Consider the following 24,498-nt stretch of genomic DNA (forward strand, 5'->3'; position numbering starts at 1 on the left):
ATGCTAAAGACAATAAAAAAATTTAAAAACCTTGAGAATAGGAGTGCCTGGGTGGCTTAGTCAGTTAAGCATCTGCCTTTGGCTCAGGTCATGATCCAGAGACCCTGGGGTCGAGTCCTACATCGGGCTCTGCTCACCTGGGAGCCTGCTTCTCCCTCTCCCTCTGCCTGCTGCTTTCCCTGCTTGTGCATGCTCTCTCTCTGTCAAATAAATAAATAAAATCTTTTAAAGAAAAAAGAAAAAATTTGAGGATAAAGATGTTTATTATTCTGTTATTTATGGAAGTAAAAATGTGGAAGGAACTAAATGTTTAAATTAGGGCAGCCATTAAGTTAAATATAACATTTTACATGTATTAAATCATGTTTTTATTTTTTAAATTTATCTTTAATTTAATTTAATTTTACTTTTTTTTTTTTTTTTTTTTAGAGAAAGAGAGGGAGGAGCAGCAGAGGGGGAGAGAGAGAGAAATCTTAAGCAGGCTCCATGCCCAGCATGGAGGATGGAGGGGCAGAAGCAGACTCCTCACTGAGCCTCCCTGCATTGGGCTCCATCCCAGGACCCTGAGATCATGACCTGAGCCCAAGCAGATGCTTAACTCACTGAGCCACCTGGGTACCCCCTAAATCATGTTTTTAACATAGGAAAATTACTGGTCTACAACAACATTCAAAAGGAATATATGATGCTATACAGAAAATGATCCTATTTTGTTTTTCTAAATATGTGATCTGTTTCTAACCCTCTCTATCTGGAAAAATATCTACAACATGGTTAACTGTGGCTATCTGACTAAATTTTTTTTTTTTCCTTTTTTTTCCTAAAGATTTTAGGGACGCTTGGGTGGCTCAGCGGTTGAGGGTCTGCCTTCGGCTCAGGGCATGATCCTGGGATCTGGGATCAAGTCCTACATAGGGCTCCCCAGGTAGCCTGCTTCTTCTTCTGCCTGTGTCTCTGCCTCTCTCTCGGTGTCTCTCATGAATAAATAAAAAAAATATTTTTAAATAAATAAATAAATAAATATTTTATTTATTTATTCATGAGACAGAGGCAGAGAGAGAGGCAGAGGGGGGAGAAGCAGGCTCCATACAAGGAGCCCGATGTGGGACTTGATCCCGGAACTCCTCCAGGATCACACCCTGAGCCAAAGGCAGATACTCAACCACTGACCCACCCAGGAATCCCATAAATTATATTTTCTTCTTGGTATCTATTATTCTCTAAATTGTTTGCAGTGAGGATATAGTGCTTTAATAATTAGAAAGAGCAATGAAGGGATCCCTGGGTGGCACAGCGGTTTGGCGCCTGCCTTTGGCCCAGGGCGCAATCCTGGAGACCTGGGATCGAATCCCATGTCGGGCTCCCGGTGCATGGAGCCTGCTTCTCCCTCTGCCCATGTCTCTGCCTCTCTCTCTCTCTCTCTGTGTGTGTGACTATCATTAAAAAAAATTAGAAAAAGCAATGAAGTTACTTTTTATGTTAAAAAAAACGCAAAGGAAATCCATGAAAATGGAAACAATACAACTAATAAATGTGAAAAATGCTCAACCTTGCTAATTATTAGAAATGCAAATGAAAGCAGCACTGTGATCCTGTTTTAATGGACCAGCTTATGAAGAAAAACCTGCTAGTACACAGTCTCTATTGCCAACAGTGTGAAGAGAAGCACTTGAATATTGCAGATTTGGGTATAATTTGGTTCAGGCTTTTGAAGAGCAATTTGGCAATATATCTCAGAATCCTTCAAAATGTGTAATTTCTCTATAAAATTAGTTTTAAAGATGTGTAATTGTATTCCTTGGATATCTTAAAGAAAATAATTAAGGAATTGTGTATGAGGGTATTTGGGTGGCTCAGTCAGTTGAGCATCTGGCTATTGCTTTCTGCTCATGTGGTGATCTTGGGGTTGTAACATTGAACCCTACCCCCCATAGGGCTCTGTGTTCAGTGGGGATTCTGCTTTCCCTCTGCCCCTCCCCCCTCAAAGGAATAAATTCATCTTTAAGAAAAAAAGGTATTGTGTATAGGTGTGTGAGCAAGAAAGCCTATCACATTTTTTTTTAAACACTAGTAACGAGTTGTTTAAAATAATTTTATAGACTATGCTTATGGGATTTGGAAAAATATTATATATTTTTAAATTTTATGATACAGACAAAAACCTGCCCTTAGTGGGATCCCTTTAAAAAACCATATACAAAAAATAAATAAATAAATAAAATAAAAATAAAAATAAAAATAAAAAACCATATACATGTATATTTATATATAAAGGATATATATATATATATACACACACACACACACACATATATAATGTATTTATATAAAAAGGATCTGGAATAGGTAGACTATACATCTAAATGCTAATATTGGGGGGTGCCTGGGTAGCTCAGTCAGTTAAGCATCTGCCTTCCACTCAGGTCATGATCCCAGGGTCCCTGGATTGAACCTCACATCAGGCTCCCTGCTCACTGGGGAGTTTGCTACTCCATCTCCCTCTGCCCCCTCCCCCTCTTATGCTTTCGCTCTCAAATAAATAAATATATTTTTTTAAACTGCTACTATCAGTCACATCTAGGTATGTATGTGGGATTGTGGTTATTTTAAAATATCTTCAAAATAATCATTTTCAGAACCAATTTTCAGGCATACAGAGGGACACCTGGGTAGCTCAGCAGTTGATTATCTGCCTTTGGCTCAAGGCATGATCCCAGAATGCCTGGATGGAGTCCCACATAGGCCTCCTCTCAAGGAGCCTGCCTCTCCCTCTGCCTATGTCTCTGCCTCTCTCTCTCTCTATGTTTCTCATGAATAAATAAAATCTTTAAAAAAAAAATTTTAAATAAAAAATCTTTACAGATTTTGAAATACAGATTAGTGTGTATTAAAAGCCATCAGTTAACAGATGGGCTGAGGACTCAAAGCTAAAAGCGAGCACTACCATGGGTTCTGCAGGGTTAGCCTCCAGAAAGAGGCTATGGGAGCAAGAACCTTGCTCGCTTGGTCCATGGAAGAAATGCTTCCAGTTCACCTTCATTCTGGGCACCAGCCTGACCTATATGTAGCAGGATGGGGAGGCTGGAGAAGCCTAGACCACAAAGATGGGATCCAGTGCAGGCTTGCTGTCATCTGTTCCTGCCCCCTTTTGTTTGACTCTCTTATTATCCCCCCTCCTACCCCCACACTGCACTCCAGCAATTCAGATTTTCTTTTATTCTCTCACCTGAAACTTGCTTTTTCTTCCCATGTAACTTTAGTTGGAGGGGTCCCTTCTCCCTGAAATACTTTTCCTTTCCCATTCCTATATCACCTGGGCAACTTCTGCTTCACGTTTCATCTTAAAAGTCATTTTCTACTTTTGGAGATGATGGGTAGGTTTATCAGTTTGATTGTACTGCTGGTTTATAGGTATAATATATACCAAAACACACTAAATTGTATATTTCCTTTTTTAAAATTTTATTTTATTTTATTTTATTTATTTGAGAGAGAGAGAGAGAGAGAGAATGAGAATGAGCAGGGGGAGGGGTAGAGAGACAAGCAGACTCCCTGCTGAGTAGGGAGCCTGACTCCTATTAATCCCAGGACCCTGAGATGGTAATGTGAGCCTCAGGCAGATGTTTAACCGACTGAGCCACCCAGGTGCCCCCAAAATTATATATTTTCAATATATGTGCAGTTTATTGCATATTAATTATGCTTCAACAAAGCTGTAAAAAAAAAAAGTCACTTCTTTAGTGAGACAAGTCCTGAACTCCCTCTGTCTCCACCTCAACTCCCTAAGCTTTATTAGCTTTCTTTGGTATATACATTGAGTAAGAGTATGAATCATGATCTGCATGGTGATAAATGAATGAGCAAATGAGCAAGGGTACAGGTTCAGCTTGTGTTCAGTGGGCAGTAGAGTGGCAGGGACTCCAGGTATGGGGAGGGTGCTATTCAACAGGGAGTCTGGAGATGGCGTCTGAGTAAGTCCAGAGAGGTACTCAGAAGTTGGAGTTCTGGGATGCCTAGGTGGCTCAGGCAGATAAGCATCTGCCTTCAGCTCAGATCATGATCTTTGGGTCCTGGGATTAAGTCCTGAGTTGGGCTCCTTGCTCATCAGAGTCTACTTCTCCCTTTGCACCCCCACACCTCCTCTTACACTCTCTCTCTCTGTTCCATAAATAAATAAATAAATAAATAAATAAATAAATAAATAAATAAATAAAATCCTAAAAAAAAAAAAAAAGAAGTTGGACATGAAGCCAGAAGCTTGGTGGGGCAGATACTCTGTCAGTTTCCCCAGGCTGAAAATTGAAGAGAATAATGATAGTGATAATGGTCTTATTCTTTGTACCCTTTCACCCAGCTGCTGGACAACCTCCATCCGTTCAACCTTCCCTGCAGTACTTGGAACCCCTGCCAGTTTCTCTACCTTATTTTGCAAAGCCGTGTTTCTGAAGCCTCCTCTTTCCAAATGACAGGGAGGTATACATATGGTGCAGCTTATGTTTCTATTTAGAGTTAGGGATTTGAAAAGAGAGGGTACACACATGTGGATAAGCATTTGTGTGCATGCTCGTGTGGGCTTTTAGGTGTGAACATTCATGTGCCTGTGCATGTGCTTGTATGAACTCACATGGTTGTGCATTTACTCATGTTCATAGGCATGTGACCTTCTGAATGACTCCCTGAGCATGTAGATTGGTATGTGTTTGAAGTATATACACATGCACTTATGAACATGCATGTGTGCCCATGACTGTGTGTGTGTGTGTGTGTGTGTGTGGTGTGGTAGGACATACCTCATGTGCATCTCAGTTTGTGTGCATGTTTGCACATATGTGCTTTTGTGTATCTGTGTGTATATGGTGCAAGCTTGCTTCTCTGCATGCCCCAGGAGGCACCAAGGCAAGTGCAAACCATAAGGAATAAAGGAATGATCTGTATAATTTAGCCTTTGCTCTTGGGCCACCCTCAAATCCTCCTTTGCTCTCACTTCAGCTGCCAAGCTATTTCCTCAGCCCTGTGGTGCCCATCTTTGAGCTTTGTCTTGTAGAAGCCTTGGCCTCTCCTTACTACCACACCAGAGGAACAGGGCTTACAAGGGTAATGATCATTTATTGAGCACCTATGGTGCACCAGGCACCTGTACCAGAAGGTTCACATACATTCTCAAATCTTGCCAGCAATCCCACAAAGTATGACAATTGTTCCTGTTTGACATTCGAGGAAGTTGAGGATCAGGGGGATTCAGCAGTTTGTCTTAGTGGTGGAGCTAGAATTTGAACTTGAGACTGTTCGCCTTCACAAAATTGTCTTCTAGGAGCATGCCCATCCACCCACAGGTACAGAGAAGATGAAGTGCTGCAGTCAGAGCTCCTGGGGAGGGGAGGAGGATGAGTTGAGAGACACAGATGTGAGGGGAAAGGGAGTGCAAGCAGGAATCAGTAGGGGGTGCAAAAGGCTGTGCTTCCGTAGTTTTCATAAGGAGGGCAGGATGGAGAAATCCCAGGTGTGCAAATGGTTCACTGATGGAGCGGAGAGAACAAGGGACAGACCTAGAGCAGAAACAGCAAAGTTGAAAAAAAAAAAAAACACATCATCTTTGCCACCACTTGCTTCAGGATCCTGACTAGGCTATATCAGATCTCTCCATTTTCTCAACTGGGAAATATATCTGGGAGATGGGTTTTAGAGGCCCGGGATTGAGCCCTGCATCGGGCTTCCTACATGGAGTCTGCTTCTCCCTCTGCCTGTGTCTCTGTCTCATTCTCTCTCTCCTCTCTCTCTCTCTCCTTCTGTGTCTCTTATGAATAAATAAATAAAATATATATTTTTTTAAAAAGAAGCTCTTACTAAAACTAGTATTTGTTGATCTACTGAGCTAAGTCATGCAACCTCACAATCAACTTGTGAAATAGCTACTATCATTGTTCCCATTTTATAGATGAGGATATACCAAGGCTTTGAGAGGATACATTGCTTGCCCAAGTGGCAGAGAAGGACACAAACCTGGGGGCTCTCTGACCCCCCAAAACTCTACTAGGCTTCCTTGTTTTAAAGTTTAAAACAGGGCTGACTGGGTGGCTCAGCAGTTGAGCATCTGCCTACACGCTCACAGTGTGATCCTGGGATCTGGGATCAAGTCCCATGTTGGGCTGCCTGCAGGGAGCCTGCTTCTCCCTCTGCCTATGTTTCTGCCTCTGTGTGTGTGTGTGCACCTCTCATGAATAAACAAATCTTAAAAAAAAAATAAAGTTTAAAACAAAGAGTATATAAAATACCAGAGACATAGTAGGCACTCAACAAAGGGTAGCTAGTGATGAAGCTGATGATGATGAAGAAGTAGGAGGAAGGGGAGGAGGGATAGAAGAAAGAAGAAAAGATATTTTGCTGAGAGTTGAGGTGGCATTCAATTCCTCAGGTGTCAAAATTTCTAGAAAATCCCACAGTTAGTGATCATTTTTAGAACAAAAAGTTGCCTTCCATAGAGAGGGCAGTGATGATACCTGTTTCTGTGGCACCCAGGCCAGACTCAAAACCCAGCCACCACTTTGTAGCTCTGTAGCCCTGAGTACCCTAACATCTCTGGCCATTATTTCCTTATCTAGAATGTGAGGATAATAATAGCCCTGCCTGGTTCCTCAAAAAGTTAAACATAAAGTTAGTAAGTAATTTACCCAATTATTCCATTCCTAGGTGTTTACTGAAGAGAAAGGAAAACAGATGTCCACACAAAAACTTTTACATAAATGTTTATGGTGGCATTATTCATTGACAGATAAAAAGTGGAAACAGCCCAAATCTCTCTCAGCTGGTAAAAAGGATAAGCAAAACATGGTTTGCTCTTCCAATGGGCTAGTATTCAGCAGTAAAGGGGAATGAAGTACTGATATGAGCTTACAACGTGAGTACAATGTGAATGATCCTTGAAAACATAATACTAAGCGGAAGAAGCTAGTCACAAAAGACCACATAGTGTCTAATTCCACTTATATGAGATGTCCAGAAAAGACATGGACTCTCCCATAGAGAGTTAGTAAATAGGTGGTCACTAGAGGGAAGATGGAGAGTGGCTGCTAATGAGTGGTGGGATTCCTTTTTGGGGTGATGAAAATGTCTGGAATTAGAGAGTGGTGATGAGTGCACAACCTTGTGAATATACCAAAAACCACCAAATTGTATACTTTCAAAGAAGGAATTTTGTGGCATGTGAATTACATCTCAATAAAAAAATATAATTTGGTATTTTGGTGAAGCTTCAATGAGATCATTTAGGTAAATCCCTTAGCACAGAAGCCTGCTTTGTTGCTACATAATTTGATGCTACATAATTCGAATAAAAGCTAGCTACTATGAGCATTATTTTCATTACTGGACTAGCTGGGGATTTTAGTTCTTTAACCTCCCAGAGCTTCAGACTCCTCACCTACCAACAGGAGTAACAGTACTTGAATTGGTTAAGATTTCTTAGCTATGGGCAACAGACACCTACTCGGGCTCATGAGTGAAAAAGGAATGCAATGCTTAGTGCAAAGGACAAATAACCAGGCTCAGAAAGAAAAGATCCAAGGGGCAGAATCTAACAAAGAATAACTGAGAAACTATGGACTTACTGGTGAAATACATGGTCCAAATATAGGCTATTGGGGTTTGAACCTAGCTCTGCCCAGAAAGGTTTGTGTGGCTTTGCTTTGTTCCCCTGTTAGACAGGGAAGAGAGGTAGTATATCGAGGATTAAATGAATTAAGTCTATACACCTATCATAGTGCCTTGCACTCAAAACTTACAATAATAATTTTATTATTGACGGGGCCTTATTGCTGGGATGATTCAGTTTAACAGTTTCTCTGACTGTGCATGGCTCTGTCCAAAGTTCAGAGTCCTAGGGAGTATGATGGGTCTAGCTAGGGTCACTTACCTACTCTTCTTCTCCAGGGGAGGCTGGAAAATCTTGATTGACAGCTGCACTGAGATTATCAGACTTGGGGCAGAGTTGATGGCCAACGCAGAATCCAGCAGAAAGGCAAGGAGACACTTAGCAACAAAACCAACCTGGGCAGGCAGTCCTGGTGGCTCAGCGGGTTTGGCGCCGCCTCCAGCCCAGGGCGTGATCCCGGAGACCCGGGATCGAGTCCCACGTCAGGCTCCCTGTGTGGAGCCAGCTTCTCCCTCTGCCTGTGTCTCTGCCTTTCTCTCTCTCTCTCCGTGTCTCTATGAATAAATAAATAGAATGTTTAAACAAACAAACAAACAAACAAACAACCTGGGCCTCCTGCAAATAACCTCAAGTGAAGTCCTTAGGAGGATCAGAGATTAGAAGTGCAAAGTCTATGGCACGCAGTAGGCCCTTAACTACAGGGATTCTTCTCAGCTGCTGGCTATTCTCTACCTGGGCACTCTGGATTTTTCATTACCATTGCAATATAGATTTGGAATGAATCGGAAAAGGCCTTGAATGCCATGTTTGTATTATCTGTACTTTATTCTGAGAAAAAAGCAGGATGCACCATCTCCTAAAAACCCCATGGCATTCTCAGAATCCTTGTGGACAATTGTCTACCTTTCCCAAGACTCCCAGCTGTGTGACCATAGCCTCAGCTTCCCTGTGCATAAAAAACGGGGTCACATTCTAGGTTCTGCAGGGCTTAAATGAAATAGTATTTGCAAAGTACTTAGAACAGTGTCTGGCCCAAGGTCAATGCTCAAATCAACTGTAACAGTTATAATAAATAAAATGACGTTCAAGAGCCCCACCTCATGATGTTGATGGGAGAATCAATTGGAATCAAAGAGGCACTTTGCACATGACACAAGCCTGTGTCCCAGAAAGAGGTGTCCTTGATTGTAATCACCGTGGGCAATAAGATATGTCTTTAGCCCAAGTCTTACTGTTTTTTGCAAAACAAGGTAACATTAAGGGTACACACTTAATGATAGGATGGAGCCTGATCTCAGAAACATTAAAATATGAAGAGGGTGTGTCTTTGAATTTGAGGAAATAAAGTATTGATAATTAGTTTCACATAATTAAAGAATGTTCTCATAGTCTATTACCAGTTTCCCAAAACTTAGTACACAATATTGCTTACTTAATGCTATAAGGACACTGAGCATAATTTAATCTTTCCTTGAAGCTTTTGAATTTCCTTGAAGGCAAGATCAGCAATTTCAAAATACACTTTTAGATCCTCCAGTTCAATGATTCTCAGCCCTGACTACACATTAGCATCCCCTTGAGAGCTTTTAAAAAATAACGTTGACTGGGTCCCATTTCAGACCAATTAAATCTGAGTCTCTTGGAGAGAAGCCTGAGTACTGGAATTTTTGAAGTTCCCCAAGTAATTCTGATGTCCAGAGAGTCTGAGAACTGCTCCTCCCAGCAGTGGCTGAGCCTCCAGTGGATGCCATCTGTATTTACAGATGAAGCCGAAGAGATCTGCAGAGGCTGGGTCACAAAGAGTTTCACACACGTTTAACAAAACAGACCACATATATAGGAGCTTAAAGCAATGATTTCTTATTTCTCCTGATTCTGCAGGTTGGCTGAGCATTTCTTCTGCAGGCCTCACCTGGGCTCCCTCATGCAACTGCATTCATTTGGTGGGTTGGCTGGGGGCTGGCCTGGATGGCACAGCTGGACCTCTTTCAACGTGGTCTTTCATCCTTGATTTGTTCTCTGCATGGTGCCCTCGGGATGGTGTTCTAAGAGAATGGGGGTAGAAGCAGCCAGATCTTTTAAGGTCTAGCTTTGGGAGTCATGTAATGTTATTTCTGCCTCTTTTCATTGGCCAGAGCAATTCAGAAGGCCAGCACAGATTCAAGCACTGGGAAAAATAGGCTCTACCCTTTGATGGGAGGCATGGCAACAGTCACATTGCAAAGGAGTTTGCATTTGATAGGATGAATTTGTGGTCATATCTTGCAGTCTGCCACACAGATGGAAGATGCTGAGGCCTGGCCTAAAGCAGGGGCAGTAGAAATTAATTAATTAATTAATTCGGTCAGTCAGTTGGTCAGGGAGTCATTCATTCAATAAATATTTATTGGATACCACCTGTATAACAGGCACTTTTCTAGGCATTAGGGAGACAGCTGTAACTGACAGTGGCAGAGTCACGGCTCTTGTGGAGCATACAACCTAGGCAGAGAGGCATACCATAAAATGCAAATTGGTACACCATATGGTGTGCAATGCAAAAGTGCTATGAAGAAACAGAAAGCAGGATAAGGGATTAGAGAGGGCTATTATAGATGGAATAGTTAAGGAAGGTCTCTTTGGTAAGTAAAAACAGCGGAAACCTGAATAAAGTGAACCATACAGATGTTTAGAGATTGGGAAGAAAACAAGGAGTTCAAAGGCCCTGAGGCAGCAATGTGCTTCATGTTTGAGAAACAGCAGAGTCCAGTGTGGCTGGGGCACAGTCCAGTGTGGCTGGAGTGAAAGATGATGAGGTAGGAAAGGCAGGCAGGGCCCAGAGTGTATGGGACTTTGCAGAGCATGATAAGGACTTGGAGTTTTTATTTCAACTGTAAAGGAAGGAGCCATTGGGAGATTGTGTGTAAGATTGAGCTTTGTTTCAAAAGGCACATTCTGGCTACTGGGTTGAAAGAGGTTGAAAGCAAGGGTAGGGCCAACTGAGAGGTTATTGCTTGGACAGTAGTTGGAGTGTGGAAGTGGTACATTTTGAAGGCACAGCCAATAGAATTTCCTGAAATGTTGGATATGGGTGGGAGAGAAGGGGAGATTAAGGAGAAATCCAAAGCCATTGCCTTGAACAACTGGGTGAATTGTGCTCTTTACTGAGATAAGGAGGGGACCTTGGGGAAGAAACTGATGAGCTGAGATAAACCAAAAGCTTGGTTTTAGAACATGTTAACTTTGGGACACCTGGGTGGTTCAGCGGTTGAGCATCTGCCTTCAGCTTAGGTCATGATCCCAGGGTGCGGGGATGGAGTCCCATATTAGGCTCCCTGCAGGGAGCCTGCTTCTCCCTCTGCTTATGTCTCTGCCCCTCTCTCTGTGTCTCTCATTAATAAATAAGTAAAATCTTAAAACAAAAAAAGAACATGTTAATTTTAAGATGCCTTTTAGACCTGAGCAGGCAGTTAGCCATTGAGTCTGAAGTCCAGGTTGGAGTTTCAGATAGAGATCTGGGTGTTATGTGGAGCTACATCAGATCTTGAGGCTGAATGGATCACTTAAGGAATGAGTTTGACAGTAAGGAGATTTGAAGACTGAGCCCTGAGGCCCTGCAACATTCAGAGGTTGGGCTGAGAGGGAGGATCCAGCCCAGGAGACCAAGAAGGAGTGGCCAGTGAGGTGAAAGACGAGGAGAGGGGTGGATGGAATCCTGGAGGCCCAGGAAGAGAGTGCTTCTAGAAGAGAGTAGGATCAAGTATTGAGTGCTGCTGAGAAGACAGGTAAGCCGAGGCAGAGAAAGGACTAACCATTTGGATTTGGCAACGGTGATTTTAAGATTAAATAGAGTAGGGTGGAGAGGGTTGAGGAGAGAATTCAGATAATTGCAGAGACATGAGGCTGTGCTCGCGGGCATTTAGCTGAGAGAAAGTACAGAGTAATGTCTCTATTGTGGAAAAAATTTACTAGGAAGGGAAAATTATCAATGATGCAGGAGAAAGAGGGACAACTGCAGGACCAAAGGCATGTGATCCAGGGGACGGGGGAGGAGGACCTGGTCTTAGGGAAGCAGGGAGGACAGTTCTTGCATTGTATCTGAGTGGAGGCTGAGCACACGGCTCCAAGGCAGGTAGATCGAAGGCTTGACAGTAGGGTGTGGAGAGTCAGGAGGCATTTGGGAAGCAGAACAGAAATGGAAGCAGTCACTTCTGCAGGATTTAATGCATCTCCCAGTGAGACTGGCTCTTATCAACAACCTCTCCCAACACCCCATCTGTGCTGGGCCTGGCGCCAGGCAGAGGGGCTCAGAGATGACTCACCCAGTGCCCCTGCGGAAGAAAGGCTCACAGCCTAAGAAAGGAGACAGCCCCGTAAACTGACAACTTCAATGCAATGTGCTAATAATAAAGACGTGTCCCAAGTGTTTTGAGAACTAAGAGGGAGTGAGTAACTCTGCTTGGAAGGGTCAGAAAAGGCTTCACAGAGGTGAGATTTCAATGAGGCTTCCAGGAGGAGAACATTGTCAGGCTGGCTGCAAGAGGAAGGTCTTTCAAGGTGGAAGGAATGGCACGTGAAAGCCTCAGATGAGAAAATCTATTACTGCTTTTTTCCTTCTTGTTCCACCTGCCTCTTTATCTGCCTGCTGCTCTCCTCCCCATTTCCGAGTTGTCATCTCTCAGGCTTGCTCAGTTCAAGAGGAAATTTTTCTTTTTGGAAAGTTTTAATAAACTTCCGCTCAGCCTGTATTGAGTCATGACAAAGGTGTGTTTCACACTTAAACAAACGTCTCAGATGTTATTTTTTGCACTTGAAGAACAAGCTATTTTTAAAGTAATCCAAACTCACAGGGACTCAGCACAAGGACGAGTTCGGTGACCTGTTTTTAAGAAACGAGCTTTGGAAAGGAACAGGGTGACCAGCAGTGGCAGAAAGCAGAGAACCTGGCAATTCTTTCCTTTAAATGTTTCAGTGAGCCAGTGAGTAGTTTCACCTTACTAAGTTGCTCATCTTGGCTATCTGGTCCTCTAGAAAGCTCTTGGGGAGCTTGCAATAATTATCCAGTAACAGACTGAGGGAAGATAAGGACAGCACTCCCTCAGAGGTGGACTGACACAGTGGCGGAGAGGACAGTGAGGATGGGGTGAATTTGAGAGGGGTTTGACCTGTGCAGTGAACCAGGGACAAAGGCATTTCCCTGTGCTCCAGAAGTGTCACCGTACCCATCTACATAGCTTGCCTCCTGCCTGGACGGGCCGTTGATTCCTTTCCTTCCAGAACACGCGTTGCGTTCCCACTGAGTCGATTCCCCACTCCCTTGAATCAATCATGTCTGGCCTGTGACTACTTTGACCAACTACACATAGGGGGAGTGACACTGAGCCAGTCCTAGGACTAATCTTTAATAGTCTCGAAGAGCAATTGCTGTGAGAAGCCCAAGATATATGAAGAGGCTGGTATGTGTGGTCCAGCCAACATTTCAACCAAGCTCCCCCACCAATAATTGTGTCAGTTGCCAAGCACATGATTGTGCCATCTTGGATGTTCAGGCCACTGAGCCTTCAGATGAATCCAGCTCCAGCTGACATCTGAGGACAATTGCGTGAGTCACCCCAAGTGAGAACAGCCTGGCTGAGCCCAGTCAACCCACAAGACCAGAAGAGACAATAATAAATTGTTGGTTTAAGCCAGTACATTTTAGGGTGGTTTGTTGCACAGAAGGGGCTAACCAGAATATCATATATTTTCATCAATCTTCGCTAACTCTAGGCACTGTGCTAGATGCTTTTCATTTTAATGGTCATGTCAACCTGAAGATAAGTATTATTATCCTCCTATTGGAACATGAAACAATGCTCAGTGATGTTTGAGAACCCGCCACATACTACTTCAGCAGGCGTCCCCTGTAGAACATTCTTATTATACACATACATCATTTCATTTCTCCCAACCCTGCCCCTCTCTGAGCTAGCACTCAGAGAGGGATGCTGGACCACCCAGGCTTTCAGCCCGAAACACCTAGCACTGCCTTTGTCCATTTCGTTACAATGGAAACGACTCAGATCTTTGCGTCAGGAGACCTGGACCTGAGTTCGAGCTCTACTGCTCAATTGCTGTTTTGCTCAGGCAAATCATTCCCCCTCTCTGGGTTTTCATTTCCTTTTCTGAGATACGGGGACTGAACTGGAGTTGGGCTGTTTCTAAAACCTGAGTAATAAATTAATTCCTCCATTTAAAAAACTTTTCTTATAAAAATTTCCAAACCTACTCAGATGCAGACAGCACAGCGAACCTTCATGTGCCCTTCATCTAGTTTTGACAATCATTTCCATCTTGCCGTACTGTATTTAATTCAAGGCCCCAACTTTTTTCCTCCTTACTGGAGCATGATACCATATCATCTTACCCCTAAATTAGGGTTGCCAGACTTAGCAAATGACAATATAGGACACTCAGTTAAATTGTGTAACAATAAATAATTTTTTAGTAATGTTTTGTGCAACCTCATATTTTATCTTGCAACTCTACCTTAAATGCTTCAGTTTGCAGTTTTCAAAAGGGAGATTTTATTATACAACTACAAGGCCATGATGGCACCTGAAAAAAATCAACAATAATTCCTTAATGGCATTTAATATATAATATATATCCAAATTTCCACGTTGGTTATAATATGTCTTGGCACTGGTAGTTTGTTCAAATGGAGATCTAAAGGAGGTCTATCATTATATTTGGTTTTAGAGCTCTTTTTTTTTTTTTTTTTTTTTAAGATTTTATTCTTAAAATAAATCTCTTCACCCAGTGTGGGACTCAAACTTACAACCCTGAGATCAAGAATCATATGCTTTACTGGCTGAGCCAGGCAGGCACCCCTGTTTGTTAAAACTCTGAAAGTCACTTGTAATCTAGAATAATCCCTTCTTACACCCCTTCCTAGCCCCCCCAATTTTCTTTTTTTCATGTTGTTAATTTATTTAAGTAACTGGCCCCCCAATTTTCTTTTTTTCATGTTGTTAATTTATTTAAGTAACTGGCCCCCCAATTTTCTTTTTTTCATGTTGTTAATTTATTTAAGTAACTGGCCAGTTGTCCTGTAGAAGATTCACGTTCTGAACTTTGCCGACTGTTTCTTTATGGTGTTTCATTTACTTGTTCTTTTAGTCTACGTATTTCCTGTAGATAAGTTTTATTGAGAAGTTTCATTAGATTCAGATAAACCCTTTTGCCTCAAATAGACATGCATCTCAGCAGGAGGCAAAGAATGTATGTTCCTGTAACTTTTAGCGATGCTAACTTTTTAAAAATATTTTATTTATTTATTCATTTTATATATATATATATATATATATATATATATATATATAGAGAGAGAGAGAGAGAGAGAGAGAGAGAGAGAGAGAAAGACAGGCAGAGACACAGGCAGAGGGAGAAGCAGGCTCCATGCAGGGAGCCCTACGTGGGATTCCATCCCAGGACTCCAGGATCACACCCTGGGGCCAAAGGCAGGTACTGAACCGCTGAGCCACCCAGGGATCCTCGCGATGCTAACTTTTATCAGTGGATTCAGGTAGTGACACACTTCTTCGTTGTGATTGTGATTGTAATGTTCCCTATCGATCCTTTGGCTCAAAAGTTTTACCATCTATTGATTGCCTAAATCAGATATATTATTCGAGTTTGCAAAATAGTGATGAATAGTAATTTCAGCATTCCTTCTGATTTATTAGCTGACATTCTTTTCTATAGAACTTTTTCTTGGGTGCCTGGGTAGCTCAGTCGGTTAAGCATCTGCCTTTGACTCAGGTCATGATTCCAGGGTTCTAGGATCCAGTCCTGCTGATTGAGTCCTGCATGAGGCTCCCTGCTCAGCAGGGAGTCTGCTCTTCCCTCTCCCTCTTCCCCTCCCCATTTGTGTGCTTTCTCTCTCTCTCTCTCTCTCTCTCTCTCTCTCGTTCACTCTCTCTCTCAAATAAATAAAACTTAAAAAATAAAAAGTTTTTCTTATCCTCTGGGGTCATTTGGTTTCCTGAAATTTAGTTCATAATAAAAGGCAGAATAAATGCTCAACTTTTTAAAAACAGAATCCTCGTTTTTGTTTTATTTTTTAAAGATGTTATTTATTTATTCATTCATGAGACACACACACACACACACACACAGACAGAGACATAAGCAGAAGGAGAAGCAGGCTCCATGCAGGGAGACTGATGTGGGACTCGATTCCAGGACTCCAGGATCACAACCTGAGCCAAAGGCAGATGCTTAACCACTAAGCCACCCAGGCGTCCCAGAATCTGCCAGTTTTTATGAAATTTCCAAGAAATAATTGAATATCAATGCTGAGATTTTTTTTTTTTAAGATTTTATTTATTTATTCATGAAAGACACAGAGAGAGGCAGAGACATATGCAGAGGGAGAAGCAGGCTCCATGCAGGGAGCCCGATGCGGGACTCGATCCCGGGACTCCAGGATCACATCCTGAGCCAGAGGCAGACACTCAACCACTGAGCCACTCAGGCTTCCCAATGCTGAGATTCTCCACTGAAATTTAAGATTATAAGTTTTTTTACTTAACTTCTTTGATATTACATTTCTATCACTTTTGTCCTAAAAATTTTGGATCTTAACAGCACTGATGTCAATACTAATATGCTGTAACCCATGGCAAACATATTTCAAAGTAGCAATACTAATATCATTACTACAGTAAGACTATTGAGAGTTCAGGATTTTTTTTTTTAAGATTTTGTTTATTCATGAGAGACAGACAGACAGAGAGAGAGAGAGAGAGAGAGAGAGAGAGAGAAGTGGGGGGGGCAGAGAAGGCACAGAGAGAAGCAGGCTCCATGCAGGGAGCCCGATGTGGGACTCCATCCTGGGTCTCCAAGATCAGGCCCTGGGCTGAAGGTGGCACTAAGCCACTGAGCCACCTGGGCTGCCCAAGAGTTTAGGATTTCTTTGTTGTTTTTTCCCCTTTATCCTTAGAATATATCTCATTAATGATAGGCAAAAATACTTTGTTTTAAGGGCGTTTAGAGTTATTCTTTTTTCCTGTGTGGTCATATTATCAACCTGATATAAAGTTATGTTCATATTTTGGCTTGTTTTTTATTTTAGGAATTATTTAAAAATTTATGTGATTTAATGATTTAAATATTTACATGAATCATTTATAAGATTTCAAAGTCAAAGGTATCAAAGCTCATTCAGAGAAGTTTCACTTCCAATCTCTTCCCTTTCACTCTGTTCACTTTCACCCCTATGGAAACCCTTTTAAAGCTTTCTCCACCCTAGCACTATTGACATTTTGAGCTGACGATCCTTTGGTACTGGGGGGATGATCCTGCATATTGAAGGATGTTTGGCAGCATCCCTGGTCCCTACTTACTAGATGTCAGTTGCTATGACTAAAAACGTCTCCATACCTTGCTAAATGTGTGTATGTGTGTAGTGACCAAAATTACACCTCACTGAGGATCACCATTTTAAAGGGGAGTTTCTTGCTGGCTTGAAAATCTGACCCCTGATCTAAAATATCTGCATTTAACATTAAGCTTGTCACTTTAGGCAATCACTTTTACAGCAATAGGAGCACTAAATTTGGCGTGCCAGGAATCATTTATAAGGCGGCTGTCCCAGTGATCCAGAATATACGTTTTATTATTTGTAGATTGTAATTGAAACCAAGACACACATTTAGAAACTTCTCTTATAACTTGTGACTGCTGAAATGTGTCTACCAAGAGTACCAGACACCTCCGTACTTTCCTTGGCTTTGCAAAAATCTGGGATTAGGTCATTTCTTAGGGCTTTTCTGCTGTCTCAAAGCTTTTGCTTGAAAAGCCTAGGAGCTTACTTTTGAAACTGTGGTGGACAGGATAGTAACTGAGAGCACCCAAAAAAAAAAAAAAAAAAAAAAAAAAAGGGCAGCCCCAGTGGCGCAGCGGTTTGGCGCTGCCTGCAGCCTGGGGTGTGATCCTGGCGACCCGTTATCGAGTCCCACATAGGGCTCCCTGCATGGAGCCTGCTTCTCCCTATGCCTGTGTGTCTGCCTCTCTCTCTCTGTGTCTATGAGTAAATAAATAAAATCTTAAAAAAAAAAATGTAATTGAGAGCACCCAGTTGAATCCCAGGTCTCCAAAGTATTGGTTCTGTGACTTAGTACCAAGTGACTTACCTTCTTGGAGTTTTAGTCTTTCCAATGATAAATGAAGATGGAAATTGTACCTACTTCAAAGGATTGTTGCAAGGATTAGAGACATAATATATATTAAGTGCTTAATAAATGTTGGCTATAATTACCACCAGGGCTAGGTGGTGGTGTGCCAGGAAATACTCAGAGCCACAGGATGGATCAGGAGCATCTTCCTGGGGTGTGAATTTCTACTTGAGAAGTTTGAAAAATAGGCTTTGAATTTTTCTCCTAAAGGGAAGTAATCAAAACATTATTTTCATGTTAAAACAAACATGGGAATAGAAGGTAAAGTTTGCAAGGATTTTAAAGATAAAACATGAGACTTCAAAGAAATTTTGTTCATGAGGCTGATGAATTTGAGCTCACCCCCAGACCTTCAGGAAGGCTGTCTCCATCTCACTTGCTGTGAGACAGCTTTGGTGGAAGAGTTTCAGCAGTAGCTCTGGGCTATTGTGCATCTTTGGCCAATGAAAATATCAGGGATCGGGATCCCTGGGTGGCGCAGCGGTTTAGCGCCTGCCTTTGGCTCAGGGCACGATCCTGGAGACCCGGGATCGAGTCCCACGTCGGGCTCCCGGTGCATGGAGCCTGCTTCTCCCTCTGCCTGTGTCTCTGCCTCTGTCTCACTCTCTCTCTCTCTCTGTGTGACTATCATGAATAAATAAAAATTTAAAAAAAGAAAAAAAAAAAAAGAAAATATCAGCGATCTTAGAAGAAATCCTGTAAGAAGCAGGGACACCCTGACCAGGAATCCCTGCCACTTTCTTGTCTTCTTTGGGATTTGTTTCCTGAGGAAGGGGAATGGGAAAATTTGCTGGGTATTCATTCAGTAAATATTAAGTGACTACTATATGCCTGGCATGATTCTAAGGCATACAAGTAGAACAAATCAAACAGTGTGCCTATGTGAAAACTTCAGCTTACTGATCATTCAATATCAGTAGCTACCATAGCCTTGATAAAGGAACTGAAATGGGGGACAGTCAGGGCAATGGGTTTGAGGTTTAGGAGAAAGAGCTGGCAGTTAAGGACAGTCTCGTCGCATGTGAGACATCCAAAGAAAGACTCTGAATAGACTGTTAAATGAGAGTCTAGAGCCATAATTCTTACATGGGCCTTTTAGATAATTGTGGTAGAGTTTGGGTAGTCAGAATGACATTTACTGGGGGGAAGCCAGGAATGCCAGATGTCTTGCATTGCACAGACAGTATCACAGGATCTTTGAATGTCACACTGGACATTTACATAGGGGAATGATCTGAGCAATGATCTGAGCCTAACTAACTCCATTTTTCACATAGAGACAAAGTATATTCTAGTGTGATTTTGATATTCCAGGGAGGCAAACACTATGCAAAGTGAATGGAGATTATGTCTTGTTGTGTCAAGACTCTACCAAGAGTTATTCACCATTTGTGAAAATCAGGTCAGCAACAGTGTTTTTTGCTGTGGCATTCCAGTCTTCAATTGGTATCTGTGGCTATTGATTTTGGGTCAATGCTTCTCAATTGTAAGGTCCATGTGATCACCTGGGAATCTTGTTTCCTCCTTCCCTCCCTTTCTTCCTCCCTTAGAATGGAAAAGATTAGTTGGGCAATAGAATCTAAAGAATCCAGTAAGGAAGGAGGGACTTGACCTAACAGAGGAGTAGATTAAAGAGTAAACTTCCTCAGGGCATCCAGGCCCAGGAAAAGGACTGGTTTTTGAGAGGGCTGGTTTTTGTAAAAGGAGGGAAGGAGGGAATGGCTGGAGATATGTGGGTAGATTGAGAAACACAGTGGCAAGAAGTTGAAGGATGTCACAACCCCTGGGTCCTACCCCTCACCCAGAGCGTGATTAGCCACCATTCTGTCACCAGCATCTTTCTGTAGAGCTGGCCTATGGTAGGGAGATAGGTACGGAAATGAAGGATAGGGAGACAGGATTGACCTTTCCATTCCCAGGGCAAGTGCTTTGGAAAATAATATGTAAGTGAGATATTATTACTATTGCTGTTACTATATTATTGTCATTATTTCTCTAGATCAGTGCTAACCAATAGGACTTTCTGTGATCACAGAAATGTTTTGTTTATATTTTCAATTTAATTTAAAAAAATTTTTAAAGATTTTATTTTTTAATAACCTGAGCCACCCAGGTGTCCCTAAAGATTTTATTCTTAAGTAATCTCTCCACTTTACGTGGGGCTCAACTTACAACACTGAGATCAAGAGACACATGCTTGGGGGGCCTGGGTGGCTCGGTCAGTTGAGCATCTGACTTTGGCTCAGGTCACAATCTCGGGGTCCTGGGATTGAGTTCCACATCATCTTCCAGCTCTGTGCTTAGCATGTTCCTTTTCTTTTGCCTACACCACTCCACCCCCACCCCCCTGCTCATGCTTGTGCTCTCTCTCGCAAATAAATAAAATCTTTAAAAAAAGTCATATGCTCTACTTGAGTCAGCCAGGCACCCCAAAAATGTTTCATATCAGTGCTATTCAATATGGTAACCACTAGCCACATGTAGCTATGGAGCACCTAAAACATGCCTAATGAAACTGAGGAACACAATTTTTTTTAAAAAATAAATTTGTTTTTAATTTTCTTTGAAGAGTTTATTTATTCATGAGAGACACAGAGAGAGGCAGAGACATAGGCAGAGAGAGAAGCAGGCTCCATGGAGGGAGCCCGATGTGGGACTCGATCCTGGGACTCCAGGATCACACCCTGGGCCACAGGCAGATGCTCAACCACTGAGCCACCCAGGTGTCCCGAGGAACAAAATTTTAAATTAAATCATTTAAGTATTCCTCTTCTCATAATGTGGGGCTCGAACTCATGACTCTGAGATTGAGTGGCATGCTCTACTGACTGAGTCAGTCAGGTGTCCCTGCTTAATATTTATTTGTTTATTAAAGATTTTACTGGGGATCCCTGGGTGGCGCAGTGGTTTGGCACCTGCCTTTGGCCCAGGGCGCGATCCTGGAGACCCGGGATCGAGTCCCACGTCAGGCTCCTGGTGCATGGAGCCTGCTTCTCCCTCTGCCTGTGTCTCTGCCTCTCTCTCTCTCTCTCTCTCTCTGTGACTATCATAAATAAATAAAAATTAAAAAAAAAAAGATTTTACTTATTTAATCATGAGAGACACACACACACACACAGAGAGAGAGGGAGAGGCAGAGACACAGGCAGAGGGAGAAGCAGGCTCCATGCAGGGAGTCCGACGTGGGACTTGATCCCAGGTCTCCAGGATCATGCCCTGGGCCAAAGGCAGGTGCTAAACTGCTGAGCCACCCGGGCTGCCCTAATTTTAATTTATTTAAATGTGGTTAGTATGTATTGTATCAGAGAGTAGTGTTGTGTGTTTCCTTTCTCTATCTCAATGTGGTTCTTCAAAGATGAGCTCCCTCTATAGAGGACAGTATCGTTTAGGACCAAGAGCACTGGGCTAGGTGTCAGACCAGAGTTCACTTTCAGCTGTGCCCTTTCCTGGCTTGGTAACTCTGGGCAGTTCCCTTCCTTACCTGGGCCTCAATTTCCTCTGTTTTCTTCTCTTCAGCTGGGAAATGTGAGGGTCCAAAGAGCTAAGGGTAGTAAGGGACCAGGAACGAGGAAGCACTGCACACTGCTCTCACAGGTTGCCAATTCACCTTCCTTTACCAAGCACCTTTTATAATAATGGCAGAGTGCTGTGCCAAGTGATGTTCCAAAGATGGTTCTTCACAGAGCCTTTAAGAACCCTATCTATCCCCCTTTGTTGGCTGCTCCCTTCTCTGTGAGCCATTCAATGTTATTTGAGTAATGTACATTGACCTCTGGGGCTACAGGGGTAGGGCAGAGTAGCTGTTTTCTTGCTTTTCTATCTCTAGGGACTAGCACGTACTAGGTTCTCAGGAAATCTTTGTACACTGAATAGATGAAATGACAAGTGCTAGTATTTGAACTTAGGTGATATAGGGACTTGGTTTAATTAAATGATTCTTTTTTTTTTTTTTTAATTTTTATTTTTATGATAGTCACAGAGAGAGAGAGGCAGAGACACAGGCAGAGGGAGAAGCAGGCTCCATGCACCGGGAGCCCGACGTGGGATTCGATCCAGGGTCTCCAGGATCGCGCCCTGGGCCAAAGGCAGGCGCCAAACCGCTGCGCCACCCAGGGATCCCTAATTAAATGATTCTTAAGATACGTTATGCAAGAGCGTATTCAGTGATATAAAAAGAGGTGTATTTATATTTTTAAGTGAAAAAAAAACTGAAGGTATACTATAATCTCACTTTGTAAAATTCATATATTTATATGCATAGGGCAAATTTGGAATATATATTAATATATATAATTAATATAAATATGATTACTATCACTGGGTGGGATTAAGAGATTAAACACTTTTCTAAAACATCTATTTGATTAAAAAGATGTATCTAATATATTCAGAAAAAGCAACAGTTGGGATGCCTGGGTGGCTCAGCAGTTGAGCGTCGGCCTTCAGCTCAGGTCATGATCCCGGGGTCCCCAGATCGAGTCCTGCATTGGGCTCCCTATGTGGAGCCTGCTTCTCCTCTGTGTCTCTGCCTCTCTCTCTCTCTCTGTGTCTCTCATGAATAAATAAATAAAATCTTAAAAAAAAAAAATAGAGACAGTAGATTAAGGGTTGCCTGTGGCTGGGAGTGGGAATGGGATTAATAGTAAATGGGTCTGAGGGATTTTATGGGGAATCCACAAATGTTCTAAAACTGACATACTTATGTTGCATCACTAGGTAACATTACTAAAAATCCTTGATATGTGCTCTTGAAATGTATGAATTTTAGGATATGTAAATTTACCTCATGACCTGAGCTGAAGGCAGATGCTTAACCGACTGAGTCATATAATGAATATTGAACCCTTATAATGATCCTAAGAGGTATGCAATATCATGGTCTCACTTGACAGATGAGGTAACTAAGACCTAGAGAGACTGATTTTCCAAGGTCACATAGCTAGTGTGCACAGAACCCAGACCTTTATACTGCAGCATCTCTTCTCCTCCAAGCAGATTCATGTCCTTCTTGGAAACAGCTTTAATGACCTCACTGCATGTGCCTGTGCAGTCCTCCCTAACCCACTCATGTCCTCAAGATGATTCCAGTCCAGGGAGGTGACGATTACAATCTAGTGCTATAAGAATACATGGTTTAATGAGCCATGTGCAAAAAGCACAGTGATTCAGACAATGTGTCTAAAGCAGCCAGAAAGCTTTTGAGAGAACTTGTTCCAAGAACCCCAGGGAGTCTTTCAGGAGGGTAAAGGAAGGTGAGGGTGATTGGAGATGGGGACAGGCTGTAGAAGGGGTTTTGGGACCTAGCCTCTTGCTCCAGTGGCTCAGAAGTGTTACATACTCTGGCAACTATAGTTTTAAAGTTCAGTGTGGCTGGAGGGTCAAGGCGGCCTAAGGAGGGGCAAAGGGAAGGGCATGCTCCATGAAACCTAAGGGCAGATCACCAAAACTTTTTGAGTTAAAGTATTCATACTTTATCTCCCAAATGAAGCAGAGTTGTTAAAATATTTGGACCTGGCACGTTACAAAGATGGAAAGGTACCCGGAAGGGGCTGTTACGGGAGATCCCTCCTGGACCCCCAGCTCTCCAAATCCTGTTGCTGGGTGGTCAGGGTTTTCCCCACCCCAGACGAGGAATTCCTTTAGGGCAAGGACCTTGTCTCATTCACTTGTGCATCCTGACACCCAGCATAGCACCTGACATGCACCAGGTACTCAGTAAAGGGCCGAACTGGCTGGCAGAATGCTGTACCAAAAAAGTCCCAGGAGTAACCTTGTAAAATAAAAAGCAAAACATTATTTTCTCCCCAGCACTGCCCAGATAAGGTGTTCAAACAAAGTTTGACCCACCTATAAGGTCAGACAGGTCCTAGCCTCAAACTCGATCCCGGTAGGTACACTGGGTGGGAAAAGCAGAGGTGGTCGCTGACTAAGCTGCAACCTCTGTTCGGTGCCTGCTCTGTGCTGGAAGAATTCAAACCTATTGTCTTTCTCCGTCTCTCCAACAGTTCTTAAATCGCAATTATTATCCTAGTTTCCCTACCATAAAACTGACGATCATAATGGTTCTCTAATTTGGTCAAGGTCACACAGCTGGCAAGTGCAGCAGGGGCGGAGGCTGGGAGAAAATCTCTTACCAAGTCAAAGCCCGCGCGGGCTTCGCCGTCCTCCATCTGGGGAGACCCTGCGCAGCCTATTCTACTGCTCAGCTTCTGGGGGTGGGGGGCACCCGCCCCAGGGGCGCGGGCCCGGGGAGGCCGGCTCGCCGCGGCATCCGGGAGCCGCTCCCAGATTCGGAAGTTACGAAGTTTCCGTGCATTTCGCTGGCCTCCCCGCGCAGCTCGTCCCCGCTCCGCAGCACTTACGCTGCTAGCGCAGCGGGGCTCAGGTGCCGCAGCCGGCCAGGGCCCGGCGCCGGGAGGAAGGCAGGGGACGCAGCTTACGTAAGCGCCCGCTCGCAGGTGCCCGCGGCTCCAGCAGCGTGAGGTCCCTGCGCGCTCCCAGGTGCGCAGTTGGCGCAGGCGGCGGTGCGGCACGGCGCGGGCGGGCGGGCGGGCGGGCGGGCGCTGGCCGCGCTCTCAGGTACGGCGGAGTGCGCGTGGAGGGGGCGCGCGGCGGGCGAGGGGGCGGGCTTTCCGTTCCCCAGCAGCCGCG

At 43.2% G+C, this 24,498-nt stretch overlaps 1 long non-coding RNA gene across 1 annotated transcript; it reads right to left on the minus strand.

The window, feature by feature from the left end:
- Positions 1-5,086: 5,086 nt before the first annotated feature.
- Positions 5,087-24,432, minus strand: LOC140597864 (uncharacterized). Its single transcript, XR_011999855.1, has 3 exons — positions 23,982-24,432; positions 7,910-8,202; positions 5,087-5,546 (listed from the first exon to the last, which is right to left on the minus strand). It is a non-coding gene; the product is annotated as an uncharacterized lncRNA (long non-coding RNA).
- Between the last annotated feature and the right edge of the window lie 66 nt (positions 24,433-24,498).

The sequence above is a fragment of the Vulpes vulpes genome, chromosome 2, assembly GCF_048418805.1.
Source record: "Vulpes vulpes isolate BD-2025 chromosome 2, VulVul3, whole genome shotgun sequence".
NCBI classification, from domain to species: Eukaryota; Metazoa; Chordata; class Mammalia; order Carnivora; family Canidae; genus Vulpes; species Vulpes vulpes.